General features: G+C 35.6%; 1 non-coding gene across 1 annotated transcript; it reads right to left on the bottom strand.

The window, feature by feature from the left end:
- Nucleotides 1–336: 336 nt before the first annotated feature.
- LOC141680952 (small nucleolar RNA R71) lies at nt 337–443 on the bottom strand. Its single transcript, XR_012558455.1, has one exon. It is a non-coding gene; the product is annotated as a small nucleolar RNA R71 (small nucleolar RNA).
- Nucleotides 444–18,110: the final 17,667 nt, after the last annotated feature.

Genomic DNA, 18,110 nt, shown 5'->3' on the forward strand with positions numbered 1-18,110 from the left:
ATCAATGATATTCAATCTAGCATTGTCAAGCCAGCTATCACAGCTAATACCTTTGAGATCAAGCCTGGCATAATTCAATGGGTGCAGAATTCAATCCAGTTTGGGGGTTCTCCAACGGAAGATCCCAATATGCACATTAGGGATTTCATTAAGATCTCCGACACCTTCAAGTTCAATGGTGTTTCTGAAGATGCTGTGAAGCTGAGACTATTCCTATTCTCTCTGAGGGACAAGGCTAAGAGCTAGTTACACTCTCTACCAGCTGGTTCGATTACTACTTGGGAAGATCTTGCTCAAAAGTTTCCCACTAAATTCTTCCCTATGGCGAAGACAGTTGCAATCAGGTATGCTATTACTCAATTTGCGCAGCAATCAGGAGAAACTCTATGTGAAGCTTGGGAGTGCTACAAGGAGATGCTTAGGAAGTGTCCTTATCATGGCATGTCTGATTGGATGATCATCAATTATTTTTATAATGGTTTGGGAGCACAGTCCAGACCCATGCTCGATGCAGCATCAGGTGGAACCTTATGGGCTAAGAGCTACGATGAAGCTTATGATCTAATTGAACTGATGGCTGCTAATGAATTTCAATATCCAACACAGAGATTGCCACATGGAAAGGTAGCAAGAGTTCTTCAAGTGGATACAGCTACGACTATCATTGCTCAACTAAAGGAGTTGTCTATGAAGATCGATTATCTGGCTAACTATGGTATTAATCAGATAACCAGTGTTTGTGAGCCATGTGCAGGTTTGCATGCGACGGATCAATGCACTATATCTAGTGAATCAACTCAGTTTGTGAGCAACTTTCAGAGATTGCAACAACCAGTTCCAAACACTTATCATCCTGACAACTGGAATCATCGTAACTTCAGATGTCGCAACAATCAGAATGCGATACAACAGCCGTTCCAGCAGTTTGGAAACTAGCAATTCAATCTTCCTGGTTTTCAGCAACAATTTGCACCAAGACAACAACTCCAACTTCAATAACAAACTCATGGAGGTGCAGATCTAGATTCAACTGAAAAAACTGAATTGGAGGAGTTGCGGCTTATGTGCAAAAACCAGGCTCTTATATGCCAAAGCTAGGTTGTTTCTATCCAGAATCTGGAGAACCAAATAGGGAAAATTGCTTACGCCTTATTGAATCGACCACCAGGAACGCTTCCTAGTGATATAAAAGCCAATTCAAGTGAGAGGGAAGTTGAAGAACAGGTGAATGCCATCACCTTAAGGTCTGGAAGGGTCGCAAGTCCCTAAATTTAGCAAGATGAAGAGTCTAAAAATTCTGTCCAGAATGTAGGTGTGTCTGCACCCTTGCCAATTCCAGAAAATGAGATTGTGGCTGAAGTAGAAGTGCAGAAGGAAGCAAAGGTGGAACCAAGGAAGACTACTGTGGAACACAATCCTTCTGAGGGTAATATAGGGGAGAACCAGATTTATCATCCACCTCCTTTTCCTAAGAGGCTGCAGAAGAAAAAGCTGGATAAGCAGTTTGAGAAGTTTCTGGAGGTGTTCAAGAAGCTTCATATCAACATACATTTCGCTGAATCTCTTGAACAGATGCCTAGTTATGCGAGGTTTATGAAAGGTATTCTCTCTCGAAAAGTGAAGCTCAGTAACTTAGAGACTGTTGCTCTAACAGAGGAATGCAGTGCTTTGCTACAACAGAAGTTGCCTCCGAAGCTTAAAGATCCTGGAAGCTTCACTATTCCTTGCACCATCGGAAACTTGTCATTCGACAAATGTTTGTGTGATTTGGGAGCTAGCATCAATCTGATGCCCTTGTCTATCTTTAAGAAGCTTGGTTTGCCTAATCCGAAACCAACATACATGTCATTATAACTAGCTGATCGTTCCATCGCTTATCCACGAGGTATAGTGGAGGATGTCTTGGTCAAGGTGGATAAACTCATCTTCCCTACTGATTTTGTAATTCTTGATTTCAAGGACGATAAGAAGATTCCCATCATCTTGGGAAGACCATTCTTGGCTACAGGCCGAACTATGATCGATGTGTAAAAATGAGAGCTTACGATGAAGATTCACGATCAAAAGGTCACTTTTAATGTGTTCAAGGCAATAAAGTTACCCACAGCTAAAGAGGAGTGCTTTAAAGTAGAGTGGGTCGACTTTGTCATGAATTCAGAGCCTGAGCAATTGCCAAAGTCAGATACCTTAGAGAGATCCTTAATGGGGGAATCAATTATTGATGACAAGGAAGGAGCAGAGTAACTATAGGTTTTGAATGCACCTCCGTGGAAGAGGAAGTTGGATATGCCATTCGATTCTCTTGGGTTAGCAGAGCTGAAAATTTCTCAGGAGCGTTTTCAACCGTCTATTGAAGAAGCTCCCACAATTGAGCTCAACCCACTACCAGATCATTTGAGTTATGCATTCTTAGGTGCACCCCATGACAAGGGCTTGGGATATATTTTTGATGATGTAAAGGGTAGCAGAACGGATCCTTTAGTGCCTACAGAGGGTTCTTCTCATGCGCAACAAGAAGTTGATAGGACTGGTATTGGTGATGGGAAGTACAGGCGATTGACTAGGTGTATGGAGGCCATGCACGACATTCACCGTCGTTTTGATGCAGATGTGACACAGGCTTTGGGCACTGCTTTTCTAGCCACTGGTGTTGAGGTTGATTGGCCACCTGATCCTCCACCCGAGGGTGATCCTCCTGACAACTAGGTATGCCTGAAATCCTTATTATTACCTTCAATGAGGACACTGAAAATTTTAAGTTTGAGGGTGATAATGTAAGGATTATTTTATGTGTGCCTATATAGTTCATATAGATTCATGTTGTATATAGTTGTATTTTATTCGTAGTGTTGCATGATTGTTCATATAGGACATATTTGTTTGTTTTTTTATGTGATTTCATATAGTTGCATTTGCATGCATATTTATCATGATTCCTTAAGATGAACTATGCTATTTGATAAGTTGATGTTGATTTGAGTGTGGTACGAATAGAGGGATGTTTAAGTCCTAATGAATTGATTTGCATGCCGGAAACAAAAAATTTCACAAAGTCTTATTGGGTTGCTTTTGATCTAGATCATGATCATACTTGGTTGTTGTTGAGATTTAATCACTTGGTTATATTTAGAATTTATGATATTCTCGTAATGACGTAAAAACACTGATTTTTTTATCTGGAGAAAAACTTGGATTTCATTGCTAGTTGTTGTAAGGCTAGGCGTCAAATAGCTAGTAGCCGACTCATATTTTTATGAGTAGTCTAGGGTTGATGAGATGGACCGAAATGCACTCATTCAGAAATTGTTGAAAAAAGAAAAAAAGAAAAAAAAGAGAAAGAAAAAAGAAAAAAGAAAAGAAAATGTACGTGTTTATGCATAATTAATCAAGCGTGAGCTCTTTAATACTCGAGTTATTAAGTTCTAGGGGACTTTGTGCCTAGTGACCTAAGGCTTTTATAGTCTGGGATCCGCTAACCTAACGCTCGCTATATGGGTATTATTGTATAAGTCTTTTGGGACCTCATTCATTGAACGGTCAAGTAAGCATCTTTGTTATGTGTTCAATAATAGCATGAATCCTTGTTTAACTCTAGTAGAAAGGAGGTGTTGTGAGTCATTATGTGTTTAACGTCTATTGTATTTATAAACTTGTGATTGTTTTGATAATAGATAAGTTATGGTTATTGATCTAGTATCAAGAGTATATCTGTTAAGCATCCCACACACGCACGTTTCTGGTTTGTGAGTTGGTTTGTGGGATTTATTCGAGCTCTATTTTGAGTCATTGTATGCTTAGAGACATTGGCTTATTAATTTGGTTATGGTTATGCTGAGGGGATCGATTGCATTATCATGTAGTTGCATTCATGTAGTTGCATTCATGTATTAGGTTTTTTTAGATTTGAGTCTGTTTATGCTTGAGGACAAACATCGATTCAAGTTTGGGGGTGTGATAAGTGGATTTTATATCTACTTGGAACGCTTCATTATAGGCTTAAGTTGGTGTTTTGGACTCAAGTTATTAGTTTTTTTGATGTGTTTTTGTATTTTTACATCTCAGGCATTAGTTGGAGGATGAATGGAGCTTTTATTGAATATATGATGAAAAGAGTCAAGAATCTGAAGTCAATTCCATTCCCAAATTATAGAGGATCTCGAGAGCTTCGCATGGAATATTGGATCGTCGAATTCTGATAAGCGGAACTCAACTTACAAGCAAAAGAAGAAATTGGAGCAAAAATCCAGAAGCACGGCGCGCCGCGCTAGAAAGCGGGGCGGCCGCACTGAAAAAACAGTAGCACGACGCGCCCACGCTGGAATGCGGGGCGGCCGCGCCAGAAGGTCAGAAACAAAGCGCGCCCGCGCTGGGATAGCACGCGGCCGCACCAGGTCGTTTTCACAGAATCCTGATTACAGTCTGATTTTGAGAGTCTGGAAGCCCAAAATGACCAGAAGCGTATATATATCAATACAAATACGTTTTTAATAAGGAGGCCTGGGAGAGCAATAAGAAGACCTAGAGAGCACGAGAAGGCTATAGAGAAGAATATTTTTGTTTTCTTTAATATAGTTGATACTTGGATGCTCGTTTTCGATTTGTTCTTGAACCCTAGCACTCTTATATTGTTTATTATCATGCTTTCATTGGAACCCATGGTGATGATGAGTTCGGTTATGAACTAATCATTATCGTGGGGTTCTAGCGGATTTAATTATGGATTCCTTTAGTTAATTTATTTCAATACCTTAGTGTGTGGTGATTGTATGATAACCTAGTATTGGTTGTGCTTATTCGTCTTATGTGTGTAGCTAACATATAAGATAGCGTGTTAATCTCTATTGAAGCGACAGTGAATATAGAGGTTTAGAACTTCCCATGCTAGCATAGGTTCATGTATTTGTTATGTATGATTCGTAGGTAATTTTAACCATCTTACTTGCCCTATGCAATCACGATAGATAACGTGTGCATTAAACCGTTATGTTTTCAATTCTTATAGACATATAAGGACTAAGCATAATTGGAGTCTATTCAACTTCTATCTCTTTTATGGATGCTTGGTAGTAGGGTATTCGTACAACGAAAGTTGGTGTTTACTAGTTTCTTGTTATCTGATTAGTGTCATCACCATTACATGCTAAGGTTAAGAACAAAAAGGCTATTGAATGAATTAATTAATGAAGTTAGGATCCCATATTTGTCATATATAGTAATTCAACCTCAATTCTATTAGTTAATGTTATTTAGTATAATCACTTAGTTTAACCCAAACCCAATTTATTATTTATCTTAGCATTGAGCGATAACCATACATTGTTGCATAGGTGCATAAATTGAACTTAACCTAAACCAGTCTCTGTGGGAACGAATCAGATTTATATCTTATACTACTTGTGAACTCGTATATTTGTGTGTATTATTAGCACGTGTTTAGCGACTAACACCATGTCATCTTGGCTCAAATGATCTTCATTTTCAGTTACCAGCCCTTTGCCCTTGTTCTCACAGACCTTTGAAGTAGACTCAACAGCTTCTACCTTCATCTCTTTCTCTTTCTCTAACTTAGCAACCAGTGCTATGGAACCTCCTTTCTTCCTTCCTTTCTCCATCCTCTCATCTTGCTCTATTTCAAGCTCATAAGTCTTCAGGATGCCATACAGTCTCTCCAAGGTAAACTTCTTGTAATCTTGAGAATTTCTCAATGAGACTGTCATTGGTTTCCACTCCTTTGGAAGAGATCTAAGGAACTTGAGGTTAGAGTCTTTTGTCTGATAGACTCTTCCATACAACTTCAGAGCATTTAGTAGTTTTTGAAATCTACTAAAAATATCAGTGAGAGACTCACTATCTTCACAATGGAAGTGCTCATATTGCTGAATTAGCAGCTGCATCTTATTCTCCCTTACTTGCTCAGTACCATCACAAATAATATGGATAGTGTCCCAAACCTCCTTGGCTATTTTGCAGTTAATGATGTTATCAAACATGTCACCATCAACTCCATTGAACAATATATTCATGGCCTTCTTGTCCTTCCTGACTTGCTCAATACCAGGATCTAACCATTCATGCCTAGGCTTGGGAACAGATGGTTCATTGCCAGTTACATCTCTCATTGGTACATGAGGTCCTCTCTCTATGCAATCTACATAAGCCTCATCTTGAGAAAGAATATGTAGATGCATTTTCACCTTCCAGTGGTAATAATTGTCTTTGTCCAGAGAAGGAATTTTAACTCCAACATCCTTCTTGTTCATCTTGCTATTTGTTGTGATCCAATCTTTGTACTTCAAGAGCTTGCTCTGATACCAATTGTTATTCCCTAACAATACAACAAGAATTACAGAAGGGGGGTTGAATATAATTCTGGCCTCTTTTTGAGATTTATAAAAATGTTCTAACTCAATATATATATAAGTGTTTTGATTTGCAAAGTGCGGAATAAAGAATTAAGTAAATCAAACACAAAGTAATAAAAACACAAGTCTTTAAAACTTTCTGATGGATTTGAATGTATCCACCATATATATATATATATATCGATTTGAGAACTCTGTGAAGCTCAAATTGGCTCACAACTACTTTATAAGTTGAACAAACAAACTACAGATAAATTCTTGACAAGTACAACTTTTTCTATTTCTCTTCTAAATGTGTTTGCTTAGTTGTTTGTTCTACTAGCTACACTTGGTTTATATATCACCAAGTTTACATGGTAATAAGACTGGATAATAAAACAAAACCTATCAAGTCTAACTCCATGCTGCTTCATTACTCTATTCCAGCATCTTTAAAAATCTTCATAACTTGCATGGAAATAGTAATGCTTCTTTGTTCTCAATTTCCTGCTAAACAGGCTGCCACATTCCTTTTACAAACACCCAACGCATGTGACTGTATCCGTCGGGTACATGCTTATTATCCGTCGGGTGGCTTGTTGATCATCCGTCAGGTAGCTTTGTTGATCATCCGTCGGGTAGCTATTTGACACTTGACTCCATTTCATTTATGCAGAATTACAAGATATCTCATATTTACAATTAATCAATCTATTCTGCATATCTACTAGTAGTCAACATGACTCATATGCTACTACAGAATCTACACAAAGTTGTTTGCAGAAATGTGCTATAATACTTATTATTACATAAGCTACTCACTCGATGGATATCAAATCATCATCCGTCGGGACTATATTTGATCATCCGTCGAGTGCTACAAAATTCACTGAGTTAAATCTACTAAGGTGTTCTATATAATTTATCATCAAGTTCACAACATAATCCTAACAAGCTTCTAATGCCATAACTAAACTTTTTTCAGATGAAGCTTTATAGTAGATACCATTGACTTCACCTTTCCAGAGATACCAGTCTAACCATGAGCATATCCTTTCCTTACTCTAACAAGAGCAAGCTTCTCAACCTTCCTGCTTGGGATGAAACACTAATGCTTCATTGAATTGGCATTTTGTCCTTTGATGCAGAACTGTCTGATAAGAGGATTTGTGCCTTGATTCTTCAGCAAGAAAGATGTTTCAATTGTTATCAATGACACCAATGATTAGTTGTTACCAGTGATACCAATTGTTGAGTCCATGATGACATTTATTTTTCTGCATAGCTTTTTCTCGTAATGAAAACCTTTGTTGTCATCTCCAAATATTGTTGACGAAATGCTTTTGTCAATCACATTTAATTATGAGGCTCTTTCTTTGATCATATGCCTTAAGTATGAATTACCAAGAATACATATGAATCAATTGACCTGTTATGTCCTGCACTCACAAATGGAATAGGAGTTCTTGGTACCCACCTTATCAGTTTGGGTCAAGTTGGTTAGAGATTTTACTATAAACAGAAATAACAACAGCTGCAACCTAAACATGCTATTCTTATCGTTGACTGACCATTTTCTCTATTTTAATACCCTTGACAAATTTGTCTTTAGGCTAGGGAAAAATGATTACAGCCTTACATAAGGAGGACTAGCAGTCTTTGCCCTATTATAATCCTAAACATGCTTTTTCTACAATTGATGCAAATACTAGGAGATGCATTCATGGCATAGAAATAAGCAATCATTGCATTGAGAATACATGGCATTCATTCATAAACATAACGTATAAGAATTAAGCAATATAGGCATGATATGGAACAAACAAAATTAATAAATAAATCACTAATTCTATCTAGTCCAATCCAGTTGCTGTATCTCATCTAGCTATCTCAATCCAATTATAAACTATTACATCTTAACAAACAATTTAAATCAAATGAATAAATCACATTGTAATAGGATATATGAGATAAGCATAAACAAAGGTCTTAAATGCTGGAAAACATATATCTCATTAAAGCAATAATTCATGTTCAACAAATATTCAAACACATATTTAAGATCATCTAAAGTAACATGCACAAGTTAAACATCAATCCTAGTTACCAGATAATCTAGTGAACTAGTTCAACATTTTTTATGTGTGATTCTATCATGCTTGTACGAGTGTTAAACATTTAAACACTAAGATCTTAACATGCATTGAATATTAAGAGCAAAATATTACAGTGGTTCAAGAAATTGAAACCTGAGATATGTGAGTTAGATCATCTTCAGAGATTTCTATGAAAGCAAGATATTCATGATCTTCCTTCTCGTCATCTGATCCATCCCAACTCTTTCCAGATGCACTATAAGTTTTGACTTGCTGCTTCTCTAAGAAAACATTCCACCTTTGTCTCAACTCGTCAATTGAATCCCTACTCATCCTTGTTTGTCAAGATTCTTGTTCTGTTATAGCAAAATCCCTGATAGTTACTTGACACATATTGCTTGTCATACTCGTAGCTATCAAATCTTGTTTATGTCCCAATCTCAGTCTTGTAATCACCTCTTGAACTAAATCTATAAAATTCTCCGCTTCATAATAGATAGGCTTGATTCTTGGATATAGCTTATGTACTCTTTGTGAATCTGATGTGACCAAAATTCCCTGATATGTGAAACACTGCCCTAACATTCGGTCCCTCAAGTACTTCTACCTGAGCTTCCTTTGATTCAACTATCAGTAACTCTTACATTCTGTCCCGAGGTTCCAACTTTAATGCATGTAATTGAGATGTCTGTATGTCCCCATTATTCTCTCTGACCTACTTAATTCCTGCCTTTCTGATCCCTTGATTTCTGTAGAAATTTCTTTCTTTTCCTGCATCTGAAAATCCAGTGGTATCCTATGGAGTAAGCCTTTGAGGAAATTCCACAATTTTCTTCTTTAGGTCTTGAAATCAGCTTCATTGGAATAAGATTTTCTTCGGAAGATTAAAATCATCTTTAAAGCCAGGAGGAATCTCCAGTCTATTAATCCTTTGTGAACCCTTAATTTAATATTTAAGAAAAATTTAAATTTCTAAATTTTTTAATTTTTTTAGAAAATAAATTTATCAAAAATAAATATTTACGAAAAAAAATTAATTTTCAACAATTTTGAATTTTCTTAAAAATTAAATAAAATGTAAATTAATATTTAAGAAAAATTTAAATTTAAGGTTTTTAAATTTTCTGGAAAAAATAAATAAATTAAAAATAAAAATTTTGACTCAAAGTAATCTAATTTGCGACCAGGAGGCACTCTAGTACTTAGTTAATTTCCAAGCTCCTTACTTGCGACTCCATTTAAGGTTTTACTAGCGACAAGCAAATGATAAGAGTTTGCCTTGGAAACTTTTGTAGGTTGCGAATTTAGTTGCGACCTGAGCTTCTATTAAGTGTCGCAATTTACCTACTTAGAGTACAAGTTGCTCATACGTGTCTTTCAGGCTGTTCCTGCCCATGAAGTGCAGATACATGAAAATGGCAGCTTGTAAAAAACAAAGCAAAGTGAACTAAATTGCTGCCATTTTGCTTTGTTTTCTTCTCTTGATTTGTTAACTGGAAACCACGAACCTGAAATGCCAAATTCAAGTAAACAAAAGAATCATTTTGGCAACTAATTAATCCGAGAAAATAATTTAAATCAAAAACTTTTATTTACTAAAATTTAGGAAATAAATTATTTAGTTAAATTTATAACATAAATTTATTTAAATTAAATTCATATAATAAACTTATTTAAATTAAATTTATAAAATAAATTTGCTAAATAAAATTTACAAAATAAATTTATGTAATTGAAAAATTAATAAAATAAATTCATTTAAGGATCCTGATTTGTGTATCAATTAGTCCGCTCTGATACCAATTGTTAGGTCCCGAAGTATCGTAGAGGGGGGGTTGAATATGATACTCACTAAATTAAAAAATTCTTTCGAATCTTTTGCACATAAATAATTTAGTGTTCGGTTAGTGGTTCTGTGTTCTTGAGGTGAATAGTGTTTGAAACATTAAAACGAGGAATACAAGATATTCGGGGAAGTATATATTCATATACAAATTCTAGGGGTGTTGCTACACTCCAGTAAATAAATTTACAGGTTATAATCTAAGAACAACAATGTTCTTGCTTCTACAAAGATATACAAATTAAATCTTATACAATGGTCTATCTTTTTGTTTGTCTAAGGATCTAATTACCGGGTAACGATTATAATGCCCCTACGAATATTGTAACATCCAGGATATCGCGTGTAATTATTTTTAGTAATAAATAGTTTTTATATGATTATTATGTGATTTTTGGTGAATTATCTGATGATTGGTGTGAATATGTGAATGCTTAGAAAATATAGATAATTACGGTATTTTTATGGTAATTTTTGGGCTGTTATATGATTTTATATTGATTTATGAATTTATTGATTATTTTCTGAATGATTACAAAATTATTTTATAAAGCCGGGAATCGTCCGACTTCAACCGTTTTTATATTTTTACAACCCGAAACTCTTCCGAAAACTCCTTCCCAACCTAATCTGGTAATTCCGGACATTTTCCGTGTTTTGACTTTTTCAATCCGCATTATGGTTTGACCCGTGCGCGGCCCGACGTAAGATTTTCGATACGATAATTATTTCGATATATCAACAAAACCCGTATTCTCAAAAGGTGGGATAATATTATATTATTTTCATATAAAATGTTTTATAAGAAGCCTGGTTTGGATAATTATCCAATACGGGTATCAAATCGGATTGTTTTTGCAGTTACTTAGCGGCTAAGCAACTAATTTATTGATCCAAAACGATCTAATATTCCAAAAATATATATAGCCTTTTTATCATTTCATTTTATTCGTATAATCACAATCAGTCAGTAAAACCCCGTAAAATACAGAGAAAATGTCGAATTGATATTGCGTTCTTGAGAATCAAATGTACGAACGAAGGCATTATCAAACTCCGATTCGGGCTTGCAACATATCAAAACAAAGTTCTCGAAAAGTACTTTCATAATCAATCATCCGTTTTTATGCAGGAATCAAGGTATATATCTGATTTAATTATTTTATTTCAAATTATTTATGAATTAAATTATGAAAATTTGTTCTTGATGTTGTTGATATGATTTGATGATTCCATCATGTAGATAATATTTTTCTGGTCAATTTGGTATATTATATGTCAAAAACCGAGTTCAATAACATGTCCAAATGATGGTTTGATTCTCGAATTTGTAAATTAGGGTTTTAATACTTTGAATGCTCTAAATTAAAATTGGGTATTTCTTGGTTGAAGATTATTGTTTAAAATTGATGTGACTATCGTGTAGATCGTTGAAGGACGATTTGATTGATATATGGATAGTGATCGGACGATAGCCGGAAGGGTTTAGTCGGAAAATTTTCCAGACGGCGGCGGAAAATTTCGAAGAATTTTCCGGCCGTTTTACTGATCGTATGAATGATTGGTAACTGCAGATATGATTCTGGGAAGTTGGGCAACATTTTCTGAGCAGCTGGAGTCATTCTGGGTTAAAAACCAGTCGCCGGGAAAGCTTCCCGCCGGCGACCATGGTTTCCGGTGAACAGGGAAGACAACAGGGGTGTCAAATTGCTATTTGGCCCCTGAAGTTTCCCCTGGCTTGCAAAACTAGTACCATAGTTTTGGAAATTTACAAAAAACAGATTTCTGTTTTAAATTATTTAGAAAATGATATTTTTATTATTTTAAAAATCAGAAAAATGGTTATTTGATTATTTTAAATCCAGAAAATTATTTTAATTATTTATTTATTCAAAAATAAATCAAAATTATTTTATTAATTAATTTTAGTTAGTTTTTAATTATTTTAATTAATCGATTAATTAATTATTAATTGATTAATTAATTTAATTAATTATTAATTAATTTTAATTGATTTAATATTTAGATTTAATTATTTATTTTTAATTTAAAAAAAATCCAAAAATAGTTTCGAGCTTTAAAATATTATTTTAATTTATTTTCAAGGCTCGATAATTATTATAAAATTATTTTAAAAGTCAGATTCGGGTATTCGAACCCTTTTATTTAATTGTAAAATGATTCGGAGTCCCATTTTAATTCCGAAAAATATTTAAAAATTTGTATTAAATACCTGGAAGATCAATTTAACCCTGAATCTTCTTTGAAAAATTATTTTGATTGAATAACTTACGTGTTATGTGCTACGTGCTCACTGATTGATGCGTTATATGCCTATGTGATTGTGGTTTGACTGTTTTAGTCATAACTTTCAATCCGTAAATCGGATTTAGATGAAACGAATGGTAGATAAAAGCTTATGACGTCTATGTGACGATTAAAATAATATGAGTATGAATAATTGATCGATGTTTGTGATGCCTAGCAGAGTCAGCAAGGCATAGAAAAGGAAACCAGTGATCCATAAATAGAATCGAAACGTCGAAAGAGAAGGCAAGTGATTGATAAATAGAAGTAAGGCATAGAAAGAGAAGGAAAGTGGTTGATGAGTAAAACTATTAGATGAGTACAAGTAAAGTGGAAATCGTCGGTGATAAGGCAAGTACTTCTGAACCTTCTTCAAGATATATTGTAAATATTTCCTAACTGTTTCATAACATGTCGTTATTATTCAAAATAGCTCCTGTTTTATATTGTAAGCGCTTTAAACTATTTAACCTTGAACCATGATTCTTATCGATCTTGAGCCATAAGCCTTATTCTTCATAAACCATTGATTATTGAATTCCCAGATACGAGCCATACACATACAATACTACTCCACAAACACATATCTACCACATACTGATTCTGATATTGAATTTCTTAACATACCAACCCTTATTCCTTGTTTAACAGAAGACCAATTCTTGGAACCCTTGAATCCTTGGTCTTCTACTTTCTGATTCTTTCCTTGATTGAAAGCCAATCTTTTTGAATTCCCTGTTATGCCTTCATGGTGTTATGAATCACCCTATGCTTCAAGATAAATGTTATTTATGATTCAGCTTATGGATTTACATTGGTTTTCATATTGTTTTATTTTAGCATTAGATGGTTTTATAAGTATGTACCATATTCGTGGTTAGACCAGATTCGTGGTCATAATAGGCCAATGCGTGCCTTGGATCCAGTATATAGAGCAAAGCTGGGAGCCTTGCTCGGGGTTAGTGCATGACTGATTAGCAGCCTAACCTTGGTTTTTAAAATGAAAAGTGAATCTCCAATTCTAATCATTGCTTATTTAGAAACTTGATTCTTCTGAATCATTTCAATTGGTTATTGTTTAACCTCAGTTATTGCTATTATGACTTGCTGAGCTGGTTAGCTCACTCTTGCAAACCTTTTTATGTTTTCAACAGTTGAAAAGGAAAATTGTAGGTAACAAAGATTTCCAGTCCAGTGTGCGAGCTAGGATTCGAGGCTAAGTTGGAACAAGCTAGCAGGAGCTTTATATTGTAGATGAGTTTTGCAAGATTGTACGAATGATATCATTATCAGATGTAAGTTGAATTAGTTGGGATTTGGTACGATGTAATAAAAGATAAGGTTGTGGCTTGTTTTCATACTTTAACCTGTTCCGATCCGTGGTGGTGTAAAGAAGGGTCAATGCATATAATATTTTATATACAGGTTTATATATTATGTGTATGTTGTGAGCCCCAAACTTCTGACCCGGGTTTGGAGGGTGTTACAGGTTGGTATCAGAACTACAGGTTATAAGTAACTGAAACAAGCCTAGATTGTCGGGAATGGATAGAGGGTTAGGATTTGGATTAAGAAATAGAAAGATAGAATGTCAAGAGGTTGAGTGCGACCAAACAGTAGGTTTTAGTGAGATTCGTGATGAGATTTGACATCCTTATCTAGCGACACGATTTTCAGATGAAGGCTATGGCAGATTCTTTTATCCCGGGATCGTTCGATTATTCGGAGCACTTAGGTGGAGGACCCTCATCTGATTCGCGTCCTGCTCTTCCATCGGTGTTAGCCATATCACGTCCAGCTGCGACGGTTGCACCTTTTCGAACTATTATCTCATCCTCTGATGCGAGGCTACATATTCGGGAATCCCCCACACGCTGATTTTGGTTCTACCGTATATTCAATTATGCGCACATCCTTTCTGTCTACTCTACACTCTGTTCCATTACATCCGTTTAAAACTCGTCTTATGGAGTAATAGCACCCAGAAGGATGGATCCGAAAGCTATAACATATGGTGAGTACATGAGGTATTAAGAAATATGAGAAAGAACCTAGAGTGTGGATGCGTGTGTTCTGGAAAATAGCCGCTACCAGGTTATATGGAGCTACTAACAAGTATGTTATCTATGATTATCTTGTGAAGTGAGCTAGATGGATTCTAATGGAGTTTAAAAAGATTTGAAATCGAGAATTTTCTTGGAAATAGATGATGATGCGACCAAACATGATGCGTATAGAAGTAATGTGATATAAATCGACCAAGTTCTGTGGCGACACTTCTGTGGTGACCAGATAGTCTACTTCTATGGAGACTAGGAGCTATGGCGACCAGGTAGACAGTCTGCTTCTATGGCGACTAGAGGCTCTATGGCGACCAAGCAACAACAGTTTGCTTTTGTGGTGACTAGAGGCTCTATGGCGACCAAGCAACAACAATTTACTTCTGTGGTGACTAGTGACTCTGTTAGGTCACACACACACACTGTAGAGGGGGTGAATACAGTGTAAAGTATAATCAAATCGAACTTTAGTAACTCAAGTAACAGAAAAAAAACTTTATTAAAACAATAAACTCTGTTACAGTATGGAACTGTTACCTCTCAGTGATGAACAAATATCACGAGAGCTGCTAGGGTTACAATGAATAATCTTCTCAAATATGATAACACTTATAGTGTAAACCCTATGTCTGTGTTTATATACTACACAGTTACAAGATAATCGCTAATTGATATGGAATATAATTCTGCTTCCTAAAATATATCAATCAGATATCTTTTCTTCCAAGTATTATATTCTTCATAGAATTCCTTCTTCATGCATATCTCTTCTTATGTTTGTCTCGATCCTCTTTCCTTTAATCAGCTGCAGTCCTTATCTGAACGTCCTTCAGTACTTAAGTTCTGATATCCATCTTCTGATGATTATCTCCTGATAATATAAGTACTGATATCCTTAAGTCCTGACTTCCAATAAGTACTGATTTATCCTGTTTAAGTAAGATCTGAAAACTAAACATAAATCATATTAGCCATGACATTATCAAATATATCTAAAAATCTCCCCCAACTTGTAAATTAGCATAATATACAAGTTTAACAGATATTTGATGATGTCAAAAACATTAAGTACAAATGCATGAGAATTAGACTAGATAACTACAACTTACAGTCCTTAAAGCTTTACCAATCTTTAACTTCTGATAACAGCTTCAGTCTGTACAAATATCAGAATTTAATCAGTTGTAGATCTTGACTTGGCTTCATCTTCTGATCTCTTTGATGTCAAGAGTTGTTCTGAGATAGTTCTTCAACAAACATTTCTCAGCATATCTAAGTTCATCAATCATCCTCCTTTTAACATCTTTAAGTTCTGCAGTATCTTCACCAATTTGAAAGATTGCAGCCCTGAGATCATTAATCTTAGCTTTTCTTATATCCTGATCCAGTCTGATCAAATATGCCTTATCAGACTCAAGATTGAATTCCACAGCCCTGTAACCTAGAAAGGTAGTTATAATCTTAGCAGTGTTGGGCTTCATTTCAACTATATCACCCTTGTGATCTCTGTACTTTGGAAGATATGTGCTATCAGACTTAACAGAATGAAGCCTTTTCTATCTCTGAATCTGATCCTTCAAATAGGTTGCAGCACTTTCTGTTAATCTGTCATTCACTTGAAGTAAGAACAGTACATGCTCCAGTTCTTCAAAATACTTCAAAGGAATGGCATTTTGCCTTATATGATAAACCCTACCATCTGTCATGAAGTACAACAAGATGTGTTCTTTCAAGTAGATATGGTAAACCATTTGTACAGATTCTAGTTGATTCAATCTCTCAGGAGTTGCTCCAATACCTGGTTCACTCAAGGAAGTTGGATCATTGGTAGTGTTCTGTATTCTTCTTTCATCAGCACTTCCCAATCTAGTTTTATCTCTTGCTTCCTTTCCAGTAATTACTCTTGCTTCAAAACCACTTGCAGCAGTCTTCAAAGGTTGAGTCTGTTTTGCGTTAGTGAATCCTGGTAGGAGTGTCTTTGATCTATCTTCTAATATCAAGTTAACTTGAGCTATGTCAGAGGTTACTTGCTTCTTCAGAATATCAGAACTTACTGTCTCTTAACTCTGAACAACTTGAGCCATGTCAGAGGTTGTCTTAAAAACTTTTCTTGAAGTCAGAGCAAGATCATCCTTTTCATCAGTGATTTCTTCATTCTCAGGAGGCACATAAACCTTGATAGGTTCACCAACTTTTTCTTTACCCTTGGATCTTGGATCTATCTGCGGTTGTGATTTAGCCAATGTTGCTTCAGTATTTGTCCTTTCTTTTATCACAATACCTTTGAGTTTTGGAAGTGTCTTTTTACCAGAAGCTTCAGATTTAGATGTGACTTTTTCTGATTTAAGTCTGGCTTCTTCTTCCATTAAACTCTCCAAGTCCATTCTTGGATTTTCCTGAAGAAATAACTGTCTTGACATTTCTATATCAAGATCTAAAAGTTCATCAGAACTTATCCTTTGACCAGTAGCAGAACTAATTCTTTTTCCAGTATCAGAACTTGTCCTGTGAGTTGTGATTTCAGCTTTTCTTGATGAAAAACCTCTACCTTGACTATGACCTCTACCCATTCCAGAGTAGTTTCCTTGATCATCCTTTTTATCATCCTTGCCCTTCAGTGTCTTATCAGTTTTGCATTTGGACTTAATTACTTTCTCCCCCTTTTTGGCATCAGCAGGTAAGAGAAGAGAGACAAGCAATTCCACTGAGGCTTGGATTTCATTAAGTTGAGATTGCTGAGAAGCTTAATTTTTCAGAATATCATCAATCTGAGCTTGTTGTTTCTCTTGAGTCTTCTCAATATAAGCAACTCTGTCAAAGGTAGGTTGGAAGAATTTTTTCTTGTCAATTTTCTGAATCTGTTCCTGCTTAATGAATTCTTCCTGAATCTTATGTAACTCTGCATGAGTAGTTGAATGAAGACCTTGTAGATGTTTAGTATTCAATGCAGTAACTCTAAGCTGTGTTTTGAAATCATCAGTAATTAACATTTCATCAGCTTTTGTCAAGTGCTCAGCAAAATGCTGTGCAGATGGAGCACAGGTAACTGAGTTCCATTCCTAGGTCCACTCCTGTCCTGCAAGAGTTTCACTCCAAGACACTGGTGCCTCTCTTGTAACAAACTTCTTAATAAGTTCATATTTAAGAACAGTTTGTGGAGGTGCATGTCCTGAGGGTCCTGCTTCATCAGCATCTGCAGTTAGAGCAGCATCACCAGTATCTCCAGCATTTGCAGCATCAGAACTTACAGAATCAGTATCTTCTAATAAAACAACAGTATTAGTAGCAATGAAGGCTTCATCATCATCCCCTAATTGCTGATCTGGTTCTAAGTTCTGATCAACAGCCATATCCTGATGCTCACCTATATTCTGATCATCAGCATCTAGATGCAGAGAAGGTGTAGTAGATAATTCTGGAGTTTGAGAAGCATTAGTAACAGGTGTTGTTAATGGATTAGTTG

The sequence above is a fragment of the Apium graveolens genome, chromosome 1, assembly GCF_009905375.1.
Source record: "Apium graveolens cultivar Ventura chromosome 1, ASM990537v1, whole genome shotgun sequence".
In the NCBI taxonomy this organism is placed as follows: domain Eukaryota; kingdom Viridiplantae; phylum Streptophyta; class Magnoliopsida; order Apiales; family Apiaceae; genus Apium; species Apium graveolens.